The sequence below is a fragment of the Apodemus sylvaticus genome, chromosome 23 (genome assembly GCF_947179515.1).
Source record: "Apodemus sylvaticus chromosome 23, mApoSyl1.1, whole genome shotgun sequence".
In the NCBI taxonomy this organism is placed as follows: domain Eukaryota; kingdom Metazoa; phylum Chordata; class Mammalia; order Rodentia; family Muridae; genus Apodemus; species Apodemus sylvaticus.
Window position 1 is genome coordinate 20,143,606 of NC_067494.1, and position 19,953 is coordinate 20,163,558.

Sequence of the window (19,953 nt, forward strand, 5' to 3'; positions counted from 1 at the left end):
GTTCATAGAAGCCACAGCAGGCGGTTAATCATTTCACAACAGTTACACAGCTTACAGGGGGTGGACAAGGGGTTGGAGTTTTTAGGAATTTAGGCCAGAGGCCGATGGTTACTATAGTAGGAGCCTGGTATGAAACAGAATTTCCTTAGCCATAAAAAATGTGTGTTACGCACGTTAATAAACTTGTTTGTTCACCTATCTGTTGATATAGGGATCGATCCCAAATAAGAACTCTTGGGGGATGTAGAAAATTCCATCTTCTGCATGTCATCTCCTGGGGTCACTTCTCCTGACCTCAGTCTCCTAGCTTATTTGCTGGTGACTTCAGTCTCTTCTCTGTTCTCTTTCTGTCCTGAACTCCCTCAATGTGTTACCTTCTACATAGATCTGTAATTGTGTACAAAGAAATACATCTTGTACATTAGACTTTAACTGGAGAGGTTTTAACTCATCATTACTGCCAAAGCAACCCATAAATTTCTATTTAATTAATGACTTTATTGATTGAGAATTGTAAATCATTAAACTACTAAATGTATATAGTGTTCATGGAAATGATAGGTGTGGTAGACAGAACAATGTCCACAAACACTCCCCCCTATCTCTCTCTCTCTCTCTCTCTCTCTCTCTCTCTCTCTCTCTGTGTGTGTGTGTGTGTGTATGTGTGTGTGTGTCTGTCTGTCTCTCTCTCCCTCTCTCTCTCTCTTTCTTACACACACACACACACACACACACACACACACGCTTAGAATCATTTCCTCACAGGACAAAGAAAAACTCACAGATGTTGATTAAACTAATAACCTCTACCCTTCAAAACTCATGATTCTATGCAGAAGGGGAGATAGAAAGATTGTAAGGGCCAGGGTTGGTGGACAACTCCAGAATAACTGCATCTATAATACAAAACAAGGATGATACACATGGGAACTCATGACTGTAACAGCATGACCTGCACAGGTTCAAACCAGACAAACTCCCAGTACAGAAAAGAGGAAGTGGACACCATGGCTCACCCCAACCAAGAAACTATTTGCAATTAGTACCTGATAGAAAAGGGAAAATCCATTTTCTCCAATGGAATGTCTCTGGATATATCAACATATGCCCAGACCTCATGTCCAAGAATAATAGTTGGCCAACACAAAACAGACTCAGTGGGGTGTGTTTGTGTGTGTGTGTGTGTGTGTCTATGTGTGTGTGTGTGTGTGTGTGTCGGAATTTTTGTCTCTTTTTTTTAGTTTGTTTTGATTTTTGTTTTTGTTTGGTTTTGATTTTGCTTTTCTTGGAGAGACAAAATATAAAGTTGGGTGGTTAGGGATGTGAGAGGTAGGTAGGATCTGAGAGATGTTATGGGGGGAAATATATATATATATATATATATATATTAATAAAAATGATTTAACTATATAAATAATAAAGGCAAAAGAACCTTAAGATGAGGATATTATTATTAATCACTGAAGTGGACCCAGCATAGCCACAATTTAACCTTTAAAAGTAAAAGAGGCAAAAAAGGCAGTCAGGGAAACACAATGTGACTAGGCCTGGACCTGTAGCTGCTGAATTTAAACTTGGAAGGCTAGGCCACACAGAAGAGGAATGCAGGCAGTCTCTGGGAGCTGAAGAGGCCAGGAAGCACCTTTCCAGGGACAGCTTAACCCCAGTAAGTCCCAGTTCAGATATGACTTCTAAAACCATCAGATTATAAACTGGTATCCTTTTAAACTACCATATTTGCAGCAATTTATTAGAGAAGCCAAAGGAAATTGAGATGGCAGTGTTAGGAAAAGGAAGATTAACATAAGGAGAAAACGTGTTTGACTTGGGGCTGCTCAGATCTGGGGTTCTGGGATCCAAAGACCAGAGAGTCCTGGAGAAGCAGGACCGGGACATCCGTGTCAGCACCAACGTGGAGGGTACATACCAGGCTCTGACTTTGGATATTTCTCATTGTATTTTCTCCCACTTGACATATGTTATATACCCAAATAAACTTGTTTGTTTTGATGTCGATCCGGAAGCATAGGAGCATCCCTACATGCAGAAAGACATTGGAAGAGGCTATAGAGAAACGCGATGGTAAAGTTTAATTTCTTCACCTATTACAGGCTTTTTCACCTGCCCAGGGATCCCCAATCCAAGGTTGATCCTGGAAGCATCTCAGAGTGCATGAAACTGTGGGCCTAGCAGCTCTCTTTTCTTTAAGAAAATAAGGGAGGGTATCTGCCTCATTTACTTAAATCAGCCCTCTGGGATAACATGGTAGGAGCAGACTCTAGTTTCCAACCCCTCTCCAGCTCTTGTGGGGAGTTACCCTTATGAGTACTGGTGTGTGTTTCTTCAGTTTTAGTGAAATCTATTGCATGCTATGCCTAAGATTCTTTCTGATCAACAACCACAGAGAGAGACAAGTCTGCTATAACATGCTTCCAGTGCTTGTGTGTTTGTCAGGTGGAACACAGCTTGATTGGACACTAGCGAGCCAGCATCCGATCTAGAATTTCTTTAAAACAAACAACTATCTAGCCGGCCATGTGAGTCAAACAAATATTTATAGTGTAGCTTATCAAAAGGTACTTCAGCTAACAAAGGATAGCTTGACCAGATCAAGGATCAGTAGAAAATTTATTTTATACAGCATAAACAAGTAAGTTTCATTATAACTGTATCCATACACGCAATGGAGAACTTTCTAGTCAGAGAAACCAAGTAATTATTATCTAGTTCCTAATTAGACTTTCGATATCAACTGGAGAGCTTACAGTGGTTTGATATGTTTTGTTTTTCAAAAGAATTACCTAGCACGTAGCTCTTATGCCTTTAAAATCCCTTAAATGGAACAATGAGAAGAAGAAGAAAAAAGTCTGTGATGATGGGGGCAGACCTATAAAACCAGTGGCTAATTAAGTATCCTCATCTTACACTTTGGTGAGGGTTCAGAGATGCTTTCCATAGAGAAAGAAACGATTAAACTGAGCTTGAAGGATAATCAGGCAACTTTTAAGTAAAGAAGATGAGGTGAGCAAGAAGCGCACAGAGGCCATGAAGTAAGAAGTTGGCTTTGGTCGCAGATGTTAGTTGTGCTATGACCTCAGGGCGAGGCTGACTCAGCCACAGGAAACATTGCAGGCTCAGACCGTGAAAGGTAAAGGGTTCAGAATATGGAGAACCCCATCTCCTTAAACTTCTTAAAAATTATTTGAATCAATCCAGGAATTCTATAAAGTCGTTAATTCATCTAAAAGGCACTAATTCATGAAAGTTCATCTTCATGTTGATCTGCAGCTGGGCAAGATGGCGAGCTGTGGTCTCCAGGGAGCTCACTTGCCCACTGCAGCTCTTCCTGCCTGGTGTCAGACAGTCTAGAACTTGGTTCTTGATTGCGTAGGGAAAACAAAGGAAGGGTTTTCTGTCTGGATGCTAGGAAAGACATGATGTTGTGATGGGAGAGTGGGACCTGAAGCCCAGACCAGAACTAACATGTGAAAAGACCTAGCTGACAGAAAGACCAAAGCCCCTTCTCGCAGGGGCTTCATGGAGCTAATAGGGTGGGTGCAATTCAAACCTGACATTACACAACCTCAAGAGTTAGTGTGCTATATAAATTACCCTATAAGAAGTTCACACAGCTTGTTCCCACTGCCTGAACACATGCTCTCCTGTCTGCTCACAAGCCTACTTCTGTCTCAGAAGGCTTTTCCTTTCCTTAATAAACAGTCTCTTTGTGGCTATGATGTGTCTCTGGTCCAGTTCTTTATTGTAGCACACACAAATCCAAATATTTCATCAAGTACATTTTGCCCGGTGCTGGGGAACTCAGAGCCCCATCTATACACATGGCCACTGAGATAGAAGCCTGGATGTGTCAGTCAAACCATGAGGAGGGGTTTCCTGAAAGGATGCTCTTTACTGTTAAAATTCATCCAAGCTAATCCACTTCAAAATAAGAAACTGAACAATGATAGTAAATGAGTTCTTCAGAGAAAGCATGAAAAAAGAAAACGGTAATGGACCATGGCTACCAGTGGGTGTTAAAATCATGAAAAAAAAAAACAAAACAGAATGTAAGCTTGAGCTTGGATGGGGTATAGCTTGGTGGTAGAGCACTCGCCCACCATTGGTTTTAATCCCCAGAAAAGATGAGTTTACAGAGGATTCTGGGAATTAGGCAGAGGTATGCGTGAGGAACAGAGAGAACTCTCTAAATCTACATAATCCCCCGAGTCACTTAATTAAAAACCAAGTTATTGTATTGGATTACCTAAAAGTAAAAATTCACTTAAATTTGATCTTCAGAAAGAACTCATTCATTCTGCAATCAAGTCTCCACAAAGGGATTTGCAAGCCAAGGACAGTGACCCAGAAAAGCAAATCCTACCTCTCACCTATTGCAAGTAAGTGCACACTCACAGATCTGCAAGAGTTTGTAAAGCCAGCTTTGAACACCTCTTTCCACACCCAGCTTAAAGGTGTTCTGTAATCTGGGCAGTTGAAAGATGCTTCTCTCTGCAGGACTCCCCAGCTCTGTGTGTGGAAACCCCAGCTCTATGCTACGGTTGTTGTTGTTGTTGTTGTTGTTGTTGCCATCATATGGTAAACAACCTAAGGCATGATTCCCCCCCTCCACCACACACTTACATTATCAAAGCTTGCCATGGTGCCTATTACAAAGCCTGAGTGGGTGCTTAATTTTTATCAGCCTAGTTTCTTAATTCATTACTCAATAAACAGGTCATAGATAATGAAACACCTCCACAATATGCAACACACTGAGATAAATTCAACAGGGAAAGATATGCGTGAGCCCTGCTCTCAAGGAATTTCCAGGCCAATAACAAGGGCTTTAATCAAGGCACAGTCAGGACAAACATATATGTACTTGCAATTCACAGTCCAAAGGTCAGGGACTGTGTTCTTGTTACCTAATAAGGCATTTGCCCAAACTTGGAGGTTCAATAAGCTTGAGGCAGTGACGTTTTGAGCTTTGATCTGAAGGAAGAATGGCAGTTAAATAAGTGGTGAGGGTGGAGAATCACTCCTGGTAGGCAGCCTGACACCTGCAGTGCTCCTAGGGAAGGCCAGGAGTAAGAAGGCACAGTTGGCTCCCTGTCCTCCAGCTCATGGGCCTCCAGGGAAGGCCAAGTTCATCACTTCCTTACTCGTTAACAAGAGTATTATCGCTATTAGTGTAAAAATGTCCAAAGTGTAGGGTTTTTTTTTTTAATTAAAATGTTTCTACTTGAAGGTAATACTATTTAAGTCTCTTAGTAATGGAGGAGACAAAGTCCAAACTGGCTATCTCTTGTCACCAAATGAAGCTTCTAATACCAGGACTGAGTATTTCAATTGAGTTGTTGGCCAAGAGGTCCCATGGAGATCCCTAAACAACCCAGGCTGTTGCTAAGACAAAATCTTCTCAAGCATGGAGGCCCCATTGCTGAGGGCAACACCCATACAACTCATTAAATATGGAGAAGTTGAGCTGGTGCCTACATGATTCTTCACATCTACTCTCTAGCATCGTTGGTGTGGAAAGATACTCTGCAGGCTATCAAAAGAGAAACAAACAGCAACCTAGCCACGAAACTTTTGAACTCCCATCTGTCCTACCTGCAAAATATTCTGGGGCAATGGTGACATAGAACATGTGGAGGTAGTCAACCAATGTCTGATTTGACTTAGGCCTCCTCCCTGATGCAGAACCCATACCCGACACTCTTGGGTGACCAAGAGCCAGACAATAGATCGCCAAGAGACCTAAGGTGAAACCAAACACTACTGGTATTTTTTTAAAAGAAAAAACAATCAATAAAATTACTCCTTATGATATTCTGCTAAACTCATAGAACAGTGCCTTATCTAGTCATCATCAGAGAAGCTTCCTCTGACAGTAGATGGGAACAGATGCAGAGACCTACAGTCAGATATTAGGCAGAGAGAGAGGGAGAGAGAGAGAGAGAGAGAGAGAGAGAGGAAGAGGAAGAGGGAGAGGGTGTGGGAGAGGGAGAGGGAGGGGGAATGAAGGAGGAGGAAGGAAGAGAGAGAGGGAGAAGGAGAGAGGGAGAGGGAGAGGGAGGGGGAGTGAAGGAGGGGAAGAAAGAGAGAGAGAGGGAGGGAGAGGGAGGGGGAGAGAGAGACCTTAGAACACACAGCTCTAAATGGGATGTGTCAGTCAAATCTCTTTCCTCAGAAGAGGAGGTAGAATGTGTAAGAAACTGAGGGTGGTGAGGTCCTGTGAGAGAACTGTCCTGAGAAAGGTGGGAATGGGAATGGCACTGATTCAATAATGACGTAAGCTTAAACCTAATAGCTTAATGACCAGAGAGAGCTGGAACACCATCTTTTATTTACTTAAGCTACATCATCAAGGCTTTGATCATTGCTAATAATTATTGAGAATTCTTAGATTTGCATAAGCTCTGTGAGTCCTGGATCAATAGTCCCAGCCCCCTGTTTCCTTAGAGCAGAACCAAGCACAAAGCAAAAGCTCGTCTCCTTGTAGGTTTGCACAGTCTCTTCTTTACGGGCAGCTGGCCACAGCTCTTCCAGTTTTCCGGTACAGCAGACAGCAGCCTTTAGTAACTGCTTCCACGTAAGAACAGGAAAACGACAGACTACTAACATTCAAATGATTCCCCACAAAGTTTTGGATTTATGCAAGTAAAACAGTAAGACAGTTAGCTCTCTCCAATATCTTTCCAGGCATTGTTTCTTCAATTCTTTAATCAACTAGAAAATCAGAGTACTAGCTTTTTAATATGCTTCTACATCATCACCATCATCATCTTTTAATTTTCCAATTTTCTTCATCCTAGCAAGACCATCGCCACATATACTCTCCTTCTAATATTATTTGTTCCTAAATTATTTATAAATTCCTACTTTTTCTATCCATACCCTCTCTTCCTGAGACCATTCTCTCTCCTTGATGTCTCCAAGTTCATCCTGGCTAATCAATGCTGATAATGCATTGAACCGGAGGGTACATGTGCTTCCTCCGATTTCAAAATCAAGGCCAAGGCTGGCAATGAACCGTGTCCAAAAAGGACCATGGAGGCTTTTACGGCCCTTGCAGTTATATTGTCTAGATCCTTTCCCATGACCAAGTGAGCCAAGTGGGAGGGATGTTCCTCATCCTCCACAGCCTCATGACCATCCCCATTCCTCATTCCTGAAAACTGCATCAGTTTCAATTACTATAGCGTGATTACCCCTGAGTAATGGCAGGGTGGGGGAGGTTATAATCCCCAGAAAGAAAAATTGACAGTAACTCTACTGTCAATACAACAGATCAACTTTTGGGGCAACAGCAACCTTCAGTACACATGGGGGTTATGGGATCAATAATGTTCCTGGGGCAGGAACTGTGTCACACTTCCCCTTGTGCAGCTATGCTGGACCCAGCTTGAGGGGGTTAGGGGACCTCAGGAGAACAAGGCCTCCGAATCAACTGAGCAAGAATGACAAGAACTTGCAGAGACTGAGGCAGCAGGCACAGGCCCTGTGTAGGTCTACACCAGGTCCTCTGTGGCTACATGGCAACGATTAGCTGAGTGTTTTTCTGGGTGTAAGAGCAAGTGGGTCTCTGATTCTTGTGTTTGCTCTTGGACTCTGTCCCTTCTTATCCAGGCTCTCAATACAATAGGTTTTTGTTTCATCTTGTTTTATTTTGTCAATTGTGGCTGTTATCTTTTGGATAACAAGGTAAAAAGAGACAGAAGGGGAGTGATGTAGAGGGGGATTGAGTTGGGGAGGAAACGGGGAGAAGTGGAGGGAGTGGAAATTGTCATCAGCACATAATGTATGAGGTGAGAACCTATATTCAATACAAGAAAAAGAAAGGAATAAACATGTTTCTACTCACAGTCCACATATTTTAAGTTATAGGTTTACACAAAGAAACAATCAATACACATGAGCTGTACATTTTAATGACTGTATAGGGCTTTTTGTTTGTTTGTTTGTTTGTTTTTGACTAACCATTTAACTTCTCTACATCTTAGTTTTTACCTTTATAAAATTAGAAGGTTAATCCACAGGACATCTGTGGGAGTTCCACTCAGAACTGAAGACTTTAAAAGATGACTCTGAATGCTGAAGTAAGACCTTATGCCACAGGTAGTATCCAGTTACTTAATTGGTGTTCCCAAATCACTTAGCCCTGTGACCCACAGTAGCAACATCCACCCTGGGGTAACACCTGACTCATGATGAAGGACACAGATGCTCTGCTGTGCTGAGGTCTATGACCTTCTTTTTGAAGAAAATTGTGAGAAATATATATATATATATATATATATATATATATATATATACATATACATACACATATATATACCCAATTATATATTAAATATATATGTATACATATACATATATACATATATATATACATATATACATATATACATATATATTTTTTTAAAACCCAAACTTTATTAGAGCCTTTCTAAGGAGAATAATAATTTGACTTTTGTAAGCATGGGGTATTCTCATTGTTTATTCTTACTAACTCAGACATAGTTACATTAACAATGGACCTGAGAACTTGAGAGGACTTTTCTCACGAAGTAAGGAGTTAGCATACAGAAGAGAATTACTATCCATGGGGAACTAACATCTACAACCTAATGCATTTTGTTTGTTTTGACTTTCACTCTAAGAGTCACTGACACAAAGATTTAAGGAACAAAATGTAGGAACTGAACCCACCAACATGATGAGGATTTCACTATGAGTTCAGTGCCGTTTAGGGAAACTGTGTTAGAAAAATAATTCTTCCCTTCACTTAACACACCTGAGAACCCACTCATAGAAATATTCTTTGGAAGTTTTGAGAACAAATATAACATAAACAGAATTCTGTGCATCCTCTTAACTGATTGATGAGATTAGCTTTTGCGTATGGCTTAGTGGTTAAGAGCACCGGGTGCATTCCAGAAAACTCAGGTTCAATTCTAAAGACCCGTATGGTGGCTTACAACCCTCCAGTTGAGGGGTTTCAAAATCCTCTTCTGGCCCCTGATGGTACTGTATGCATATAGTGCATGGATAAACATTTAGGCATACATACATAAAACAGAGACATATACATAAAACAATTTTTTGGTTTTTTTCATTTTTTAAGGAAGATTAAATGAACACAGAAGGGTCATGAGGCAAAATTTAAAAAGATAGGTTGAATTATTGAGACATGAAATGAGAATGACTGGTTGGCTGGCTGGCTGGCTGGCTGGCTGGCTGGCTGGTTGGTTGGTTGGCTGGTTGGTTGGTTGGCTGGCTGGCTGGCTGGCTAGTTAGTTGGTTGGACAAAGGGTCTCATGTATGCCAAGTATGCATTCTCCCACTGAATTACATCTCTAGCCACTGAGAACTTTTTTTTTCTTTTAGAGATAATGGCTGGGAGATTTTTGAAATTAGCAGAAGACATCAACAGTCATTTTGAGTGAATCCAAGGAATATTAGATAAGGTTGTCAGAGCCAAAGGAAACCTCGCTTCCTCAAGTTCTGGTGGTTAGACAAACGCTAGCATTCCTAAGGAACTCCTGAAGCTGGTTCCCATCCACCAAAGGGGTCTCCATTTCCCTCATCACTGGCAGAAGGGACAAATGGCTGCCTGCTGTGAATATTAGCATACTGGAGCTCATGCTGACCTCATTGTTCTCTTAGTATCACAACTATGTGTTACACATTTCAGTGTCCATCTGGCTTTACTCACCCTGCCCCTTATCCTAACTGTCTTCAGCTCCTGGGCTTCTAACCCTGTCAGGTTGTCCTTCTAACCCTGACAGTTGGCTAAGCTCCCTTTTTGTCCCTCTCACTTGGTCCTCCTCTTTGTCCTCCTCTCTAGCTCTTCCCTGAACTCTCTCCTCTCATGATCAGGGCCAATCTGCTGACCAGGTCCAGTCTACTACTTTATTTCTCTGCTCTGGACTCTTCAAGATACCCCTGCCTGCACTTTCTCTCGTATCTGTGATAAGAACCTTCCCCTTAACCATACCTTGGAGCAGTCATGTCTTTAGTTTATGAAAAGGCAAAAGAAAAAAAAAGACAGAAATCTATACCTATAGATAATATAGTAAACCAAACAAAAACATCAAAAATAGAAGAGCCAAAATTAGTCTAAACATGAAATAGAATAAATCCTCCCAAAGATCAACAACTGCTCTTTCTGAAGCAAGAGTAGAAGTCTCAAAAAGACTGCCTTGTATCTTGAAAGTACAAAAAGAAACTGAGTAAACCAAGGGTATAAAAATGAACAAAGACATTGCAAGAAAAATCAGAATTAACTAACAACATACTGTCATTAAAAAAACTCTTGTGGAATTTTTATCACTGTAACAAAGGTCTTCACAATTTCAAAGGAGGAAAGACATTGCTTGGCTCTGGTGAAGGAGATAACAGGAGTGTGTTGGAACAGTTGCTTGCCTCAGGGTAGCCACTAAACAGAATACTTTATGTTACCTGGCTCTCCTTTCTTCTCTTTTATTCCATCTTGGCCCCAAACTTCCTGGACAGTGTTGTCTACATTCATGCTTGTTTTTTACCCTTAGCCAACTATCCCCCAGAACACCTAAAGATGCACCCAAGAAATGTGCTCCACTAATCTACTGGGCATTTCCCAGTCAAATCAAGCTACTAACAAAATATACATCACAAAAATGTCTAAAGTGCTTTCTTCTGAAAGGAAGACCTCTCCAAAGGAATATCTGAAACCAGAAAGAGTAATGGTAAGTTAAAAAAATAAAAATCTATAAGCTTGCAGATAAACCCAAAAAGTCACTGGTGACATGAAATAGCAAAACCCAACAATGTCCATTTTCTATCATTATAAAAATAAGACAGAACTAAAATGTTGGCTAAAAATAGTATTAAATTTTTAAAAGAGGCCACGGGGATGAAGCAGTCTAAGAGTCCTCTGTTCAAAAATAAAGTAAATGCGTGATTTAAGTTGAGACTCGTTCATTGAAATTTGCACATTAACACTTCTAAAATAACTTGTAAATACAGAGAAATTTTCAAACCAGCATCAAGGAAGTGAAACACAGAGTGAGGAATGGGAGATTTTAAATTCATGTCACAAAGGATGAACTGAAGAATGTGTACTTTGACACACACACACACACATACAGAGAGTGAGAGAGAGAGAGAGAGAGAGAGAGAGAGAGAGAGAGAGAGAACAACCATTCACGGAGAGATGACTTTTTTGTTGAAAAAAAAAATAAAGACAAAGGAATAATTAACACAAGGTTTACATCGGCACATGGCTCTTGGCGAGGTAAAGGGACAGCCCTTCGTGGGGTTGGTTAAGTCAATAAAGGAAGCAGATGGAAACTTCAAATTGACTTCCCAATAAAAGGGAGCCAAGCTGTGCAAGGAAAGTGGGAAATGCCCAACTGAACTGGAAGGCAAAAAGTAAAACTGGCTGGAGATGGGATCCTTTGCTCCCCCAATGCCAAAGCACGGTATGAGAAACGAAGGGAAATTCTCTCTCTCTCTCTCTCTCTCTCTCTCTCTCTGTCTCTCTCTGTCTCTCACTCTGTCTCTCACTCTGTCTCTCTCTCTCTGTCTCTCTCTGTCTATGTGTCTGTCTGTGTGTATGTATATTTGTGTGCATGCATTTAGTGTCTTCCTCTACCATATTTTATCTAACTTTTTAATACAGATTCTCTCATTTAACCTAAAGCTCACCCATTTAAGCTCACATAGCTAGACCAGTGACTCCAAGCATCTACATTTCTGTGTCTCACCTATCTTCCACCTCCCCCAGACCTGGGCTTACAGACAATCACGTCTATACCCAGGTTTAATGTGGATGACCGATCTGACGTCTTCATCCTCGTGTGATTCGCCCACGGAGCCATGTCCCAGCCCCATCAGGTTTTCTCAACCAAGGTCATTCCATTCTCCTTAAAATAATGTTTGTTATTTATGTGGATCTGGATGCCTGATGTATTTAGCAGCTCAAAAAAAAAAAAGTCGTAAAAAGTTTACATTTAGAATGTTTCAAAGAAAAAAAAAAGAAATGAAGAGTAAGGAAAGTATGAAACATTGAATAACAAGTCAGCCTTCTTTTCATCAGTTGTTATTCAACTTTATTTCTTCTTATCCCCTGGGTACAGAGGTGCTTGCCTGTGAGGTCAGAGCTGGGGAGGCCGGTAGAAGAGTCAGCAGGCTCTTAAGAGTAAACCATATGGATGTAGCACTCCAAGATTATATTCGTGCCTTTGACAAAGAAATGTTAGAGAGCCATTCCATCTTTCTAAGCGGAGGGATACCATGTCCTTGGCCATAAAAGTAGGCCTCCATCTGCGAGAGAATCTGCTGACTCTTTAATGGAGGTCTTCATCTAGGAGACACTCTGCTGACTCTTTAATATAGGCCTCCAGTTTCAGAACTGGAAAAAAAAAACTATAAGAAATCTGAGTTATAGTATTTTAATACAGAGCCTCAGTCAGACTGAGATGATCTCATCTGCAGAGAAGACAGCAAAATGTGTTCAGTTGTCTCAGTCTCATTTATCTGATCCCCCAGCCAAGAAATAAAGACATTTCTAAGTTTCCCACTGGGAAGCATTGGGGACAACTGTTGCTGTTGATGGGGAGGGCAGTTTACACTCTCAAAAAAAAAAGGATAGTAAGAATAACACAACACAACAGATAAAAATTAAACACAAAATGGCAATTGAAACCTAAAGGCGTACAGAGATCATGAAACAGTTCGAGTAACATGGCTTCAATTATTTCTTCTGTTAGATGAGGAGTATAATAATATCTCTTTCTAAGGATGGTGTGTTGCTTAGTTTTCTGTTACTATGGTAACATACTATGACCAAAAGTAAAGTAGGGGAGACAGAATTTATTTTGGCTTATGATCCCAAAGGGATTCAGCACCCATCAAGGTGGGACAGCTTGGCATGGCATTGTTTAGGAGTTCAAGAAACCCTGGGAAAGTCCTACACACTTGACTCAGTGTTTGATTAGACAATTTTATTAAGGTACAATTAAAAAAACTAGTCCTTCTTCACTCCATTTGGCTGCAGTCTCCATGCCAAATCAGAGATGTGATTCTCTGAAGCAGCTGAAAGAAGGGGTTTTAAAGGCGAACATCACAATTGCTTCATTCCTGCAGAATTTACAGGTATATGAGAAACGACCTCACCCCCAGGTGTATGAGCTCACTTCCCCTGACCAAAGAGAAAAAGCAAGTTTACAGGAGCCAGCGCCATAATAGTAACGGCATTTTGGGGGAGAGGACAAAAAGTCAAAGCTGTCCTATCCTTCAGGAATTTAGGCCAGAGGCAAACAGCAACTAAAATGGGCACCCGGGACAAAACGGTGTTTCCTCCGCCATTGCAATATGGTAGCCAGAAGCTGTCTGATCATGTCTCTCATCCACACACAGTGAACAGGTTTGGGGAGAAGCTCTCCAAGCCTGTCCCCAGTGGCATACACACTTCCTCGACTGAGGCTGTAGCTCCTAAAGGCTTCATAACTTTCCCGAACATCACCCAACTGAGGGCCAAGAGTTCAAGTACACGTGCCTCAGGGGAACATGTCTCATTCACAGTACTTCTAGGTGCTACGATGGATTAAATGCTACAGAACCTGTACATCCATCATTCCATCACTCTCTCTGAATGGTGGTTCTGAACAGTTCGGATCACCTTTCCAACAGGCTTCTACAAGTTATAGAAACCCAAACTGCATGGGGACCTTTGTCATGTCAGCATTCGAAAATGCCAATGCTAAGTTGCAGTCAGGAATGAAAACTTTAGGCTTACATTAATTATCGCCATGTGGTTGATGAATGCCTGGTGACTTTAAGGCTAAAGTTCAAAACTCTACTAAAAGTGTTTGGATACTGGGTTATTTAAACTCGGAAAAATAAATTAGGTACTTTTCGTGAGGTTTTTTGGTGAGTTCACAGACTACAAATATTTCTGATGGTTAACAGACGCTATACACACAAATTTAAAGTATCGGGTGCTCATGTATCAAATCTTGCTTATCATTTGCAAGTAATGCAGTGTATGTTGTTTGTGAGCTTGAAGGAAATTTATTCTGTCCTTACAAGGAGGGAAAATGGAGTAATGGAGTCTGCAAATAGCACTTCACTGTTTCTGAATTATGTTTATGAATATCAACATAAAGTGGTGAAATGCTTTCTGAAGGAACTTCTTATATTTACCGTGTGTCTGGGGCAGTTCATGGGACAGCTGGTAGAAGTCAGTTTTCTGCTTCCAAAATGTGAATGCCAGGGGTCGAACTCTAGCCATCGGGCCTGGCAGCCTGTACCTGTACCCTCCGAGTCACCTCACTGGCTGAGGCATGTCAATTTTTGTTAAAACAGGATAAGAAAATTTTGTCACACAACGGAAACTTCTGCAATCAATCAACTTTGAAAAACTCACAAACGGGTCCAAATTAAGACATTAAAACATTTTTCACGTGAGAAATCTCAAGCAACAGTGAAATGTATTAAAAGATTTGGTCACAACTGACCTCCAATAATCTTTTCTTCCTTTGAAAAAGAACATTAAATCCATAGTACTAAGAAATAATTCTATAAAAGAGTCATATAACCTAACCTCACTGGTTACCCAATTCCTTTTTATTTCCTGGGCATGCAATATGTGTTTATTGTGTGTTAAGTATACTTAGTTATTCTAGAACATTATATTTTTATGTTTGCATTTTGCAAACGTGTTTTTCATAGTGAAACACCCTTGTTCCGCATAACGAGCTTGGCAGTGAGTCAGTTGGGTCAGTTCACAGCCAGCCTAAGCACCCACCGTGTGCAGAGCATAAAGAGGAAGGTGGAGTTCTAACTTCTCAGAAGATGGTAAATAAATATCCAAGGTCATCGCCGAGCCTAGAAATGCCAAGGGGAAAGGAAGTGGATGACAATCTGGACTCAGAAAAAATCTTAGGTTAAGCTAACTGGAGCTGCGTCCCAGAGTCGGCACAGAAGGGAAGCAGCTGTAGAACATCCAGGTGACTCTTCTCGCCTCGTGGGCGTTGGCTGGACCAATAGCATAGGCTCCTGGAGCATGTGTTAGAGGAGATGAATCAAGTCTGTACATCCATGATGGGGAGTAGCAACAGGCAATGTCTGACAGCCTCCTAATCATTATTTCTTCAGCTCTACCAAAAGGTCAGCCCTTGGGTCCAGGAGGCATCTGTGCAGGATAGCAGGTTTGGGGAAAGAGCAGCTCTAGACAGCTCTCCAGGGAGAACCCCTGAGAGGCAGAATTAAAGCACAAAGAGGACCTTACTTCACATAAGAACTGGCAACGATTAAGAAACTAGTCCTTCTTCACTCCATAAACACACTAGGTCCACACTAAGTGTGTGTCTCACAGCACACACAGTCAGCTTGTGGAAAGAAGCTTGCTGCTTAGACAGATAACAAGAAGGACCAGTCTGATTTACGTGCTTCTGAACTCATCCATTGTCGCCTTGTGAACCTTGGCACGGAATAGACGGAAGCAAGTACTCGCACGGGGAATGTTAATAACTCTCATGGGTTTGTAATGGGAAAGGGTACCTATCACAAAAGATGAAGTAAGGAGAGAAAAGTAAACAGAAGTTCGTTAACGTGCACATTCCAAACATATATGAAATGCAAGAAATAAAGAGGCGGCTTTAAATTCCAGTTGCCATAGTCTCTCTGACACAGAACAAAAAACGTTTACAGAAGTGACAGAGAAAGGGGAAAGGACGTTGGGTCTCTGTGGTTGAAGCAAGCAATGAATGGTATACAAAGGCTGGTTAGCAGAGCATGCAGATATGGGCTCCCCTGGCACCCATAGACGACTGTGTCTTTGTGAATCTACACCTAACCTTAGGCCAGCAGAGAGCAGCGGGCTACCTCTTGCTTGCCCACACCCAACTGTCCTTCACATGAGGGAGGCATACTCTGCCCACCCACCCACCCAGGTGTGCTCTAGATCAATATTCATTTTCCCACATTATGTAAATAAAGACTTGGCTCCACCCTCTTTGTCTCAGTGCTGAGAACAGCTTGCGAATTAAATAGATAAAAGATTAGCGGAGTGGGAAGAACAAACCCCATAATTTCTTCATCCATTCTGTCTGGTGTGTCTGATGTGTGTTGTGGAGAGTGTTGTGGGGACTGTACATGTGTGTAAGGGCGTGTGTGCACGTAGAAGCCAGGGGCTAATATCAGATGTTGTTCCTGAAGGTAACCATCCATCTTGCTTTCTTTCTGGGAATTCATTTTTAGTATTCTCAGGTATGTACAAGTATGCTATATGTGGGTGTCATTAGAGATCAGATCCCTTCGAGCTGGTGTTAAGGACAGTTGTGACCCACCCAATGTGAGTTCTAGGAACCAAACTCATGTGCTCTGAAAGGCCCGTAAGTGCACTGACCGAACCACTCACTGCTGTGGTGACCCCTTGCTTCTTGAGATAGGGTTTCTTTCTGGAATCCGAGACTTGCTGACTCTGTGAAGCAGGCTGGCTGATGACTGCTAAGGACCTTGCACCTGCTTACCCCACCACCATTGCTCAGATTGCCAGCGTATGCCTGTGTGTTCATCTTTTTATGTGAATTCTGTAGATCAAGCTCAGAGCCTCAGGGTCGTGCTCTGTCCATCAAACTCAGAGCCTCATGGTCGTGCAGCTGACACATTACAAGCCTCCCCAGATCTCTTAATCCATTTTCTACTGCTGTTACAGAATACCACAGACTGAGTAAATGGTGAACAATAGAAGGTTGTTTGTTTTGATTGACTTATTCTTTCAGAAACTGGGAAGTCCAAGAATATGGCATGTGTCTGGCAAGGGACTAGAAAGGACAAAATTCATCAGAAGTTATAAGCAATAAACTCTCAGAATAGCAACATAAATGCATTCCTAAGGGTGGGGCCTTCTCCTTTATATTTCTTAAGGTTCATTTCCTGATGCTAGCAAGTTGCGTGTGAGTTTCTGCATGAGTTTTGAGGATGCACCCCAACAACAGCACGGGTGTTTACACGGAACTGCAACTCAAAGAGGCAGCTAGAATTCAGGCCTACATGACATCTTAGTAGTAAATGTGTGTGTGTGTGTGTGTGTGTGTGTGTTTTATCGGTAAGTTTGAACTTTTAAATGTATTGTTTATCATGATGTAAGGGCTTTCTTCTCTATATTTTATTTTTCCCATTGGCCCTGCTTTTTATCGAAAATATTTTTACTGGATAGCCTAAGTTTCCTTATCTTGAAGTTCACGCAGCTTTTGCGACATAGTGAGTATTCTTATTGAATAAAGAGAATGTTTATTTTCCTCGTTTTGTTTTCCCCAGGCCAGGTTCTTTGTGATACAGACACCTTGGTTCCCCCTCATCATTTCTACCATTCACTCCCATCCTGCTGTTTGGAAGTAAATTCCCACTTACCCAAGCTGGACCCAGAACTATGCTTGCTCTCTTGCCCTCCCTGCAAGACCCCAACACAGTGATCACTGTAAGGACCACAGAGGCCCAGAATGGAGCTGGCACAACTGAGCCTTGGTAAACATCACTGAGTTCATGTTCAGGCCAATCAGGATTCCCTTCCTCCTCCAGCCGCACACTTCCATCTCCTGGTTTTACGTTTATCCTTCATCCTGATACTTCTTCTCACACAGGCTATTGAGCATTCCCACTCAGGACTCAAGAGGCGCTTCTCTGAGAGAGGAATGCCTCTATATCGCTTTCCTGTAAGAAACATTTTAGGCACGCTTGACAGTCTCAACATTCCAGGTCAGCTGTCCTTTCTGTAATTTATATATAAAAGCTTGATAGATATAATATATAATTAATATCAAAAATTTAATAACACAGCTAATTAAACAAACACATATATATGTACATATATTTTTATATGTGTATACATCTGTGTGTGTGCACGTGTGCATATCAGTGTATACACATACGTGGGTGTATGTAAATGAACATCCACAAGCCCATCAATTGGTAGAGTAACAAATTCCCTGCCTATTTGTTTGCTGTTTTCTGAGGCTCCCACTTCATTTTCTCTTGGAAGGAATAGGTTTCCTGACCTGCATGTCCATGACTTCCTTCTCTCTTCCGGCTCATATAGGTGTGTATATAAACTACAACTGTTCAAGGGCAAACAGCTATGCTATTCAACCATTCTTGTCCTTAGCTTGATGGAGAAAACTTGTATTGTCTTCTTGGTTTTCACACATTCACTCAACATTTATTCCTAAACTACATTTGTGTTGCATGTAGGTCCTGTCCCATGTAAAATACCATCCACTGGGGAAATGTTCCTACCTGTTTACCTACCTGTCGGCTGGCAGATGATTGCTTAGGTTGTTTATGAATGCTTTGTCTTCGTAATCCAATTTCATTTTAATATATTTTTGAGGGTTTATTGACATAGGAGCTGAATTTCTCATGTGTATTTAATTAGGAATGAAAGGTCATGGTAGAGACTATACACATATTTAACATTATTTAGCGAAGCTAAATTGTCTTCCTAACCGTCATGAGAATGGACTCTAATAACACAGTAGCTACAACAAATGCAAAGAAATTAAAGTCAACTATAAAAAGATAAAATACTTCCAATTTAAAAAGGGAGGGATTGTGTGAGTCCTGGTGGGTAAGTAAATGATGTTTAGGAGCAATAAGGATAAATGGAGAAAGTATTACAGAAAAAAACCAAAAGGAAATAGCGCAACTAAAACAATGATTTTAATAGATCCATGTGATACGTGATATCCAGAAAGACATCTGGAAGAACATCCAAACCGACACTTCAGAGGCTGCATAAGAATTTGCCTTACAGAAACTTTGTAATTTTATGAGGTCCCATTTGTCAATTCTTGCTCTTAGAGCATACGCTATTGGTGTTCTGTTCAGAAACTTTCTCCCTGTACCGATGTCCTCAAGGGTCTTCCCCAGTTTTTTTTCTATTAGCTTCAGAGTGTCTGGCTTTATGTGGAGGTCCTTGATCCATTTGGATTTGAGCTTAGTACAAGGAGACAAGGATGGATCAATTCGCATTCTTCTGCATGCTGACCTCCAGTTGAACCAGCACCATTTGTTGAAAAGGCTATCTTTTTTCCATTGGATGTTTTCAGCCTCTTTGTCGAGGATCAAGTGGCCATAGGTGTGTGGGTTCATTTCTGGATCTTCAATCCTGTTCCATTGATCCTCCTGCCTGTCACTGTACCAATACCATGCAGTTTTTAACACTATTGCTCTGTAGTATTGCTTGAGGTCAGGGATACTGATTCCCCCAGATTTCCTTTTGTTGCTGAGAATAGTTTTAGCTATCCTGGGTTTTTTGTTGTTCCAGATGAATTTGATAATTGCTCTTTCTAACTCTGTGAAGAATTGAGTTGGGATTTTGATGGGTATTGCATTGAATCTGTATAGTGCTTTAGGCAAAATGGCCATTTTAACTATATTGATTCTACCGATCCATGAGCATGGGAGGTTTTCCCATTTTTTGAGGTCTTCTTCCATTTCCTTCTTCAGAGTCTTGAAGTTCTTGTCATACAGATCTTTCACATGTTTGGTAAGAGTCACCCCAAGATATAAAGAACTCAAGAAGTTAGACTCCAGAAAGCCAAACAACCCTATTAAAAAATGGGGTACAGAGTTAAACAAAGAATTCTCACCTGAAGAACTTCGGATGGCGGAGAAGCATCTTAAAAAATGCTCAACTTCATTAGTCATTAGGGAAATGCAAATCAAAACAACCCTAAGATTTCATCTTACACCAGTCAGAATGGCTAAGATTAAAAATTCAGGAGACAGCAGGTGTTGGAGAGGGTGTGGAGAAAGAGGAACACTCCTCCACTGCTGGTGGGGTTGCAAATTGGTACAACCACTCTGGAAATCAGTCTGGCGGTTCCTCCGAAAACTGGGCACCTTACTTCCAGAAGATCCTGCTATACCACTCCTGGGCATATACCCAGAAGACTCCCC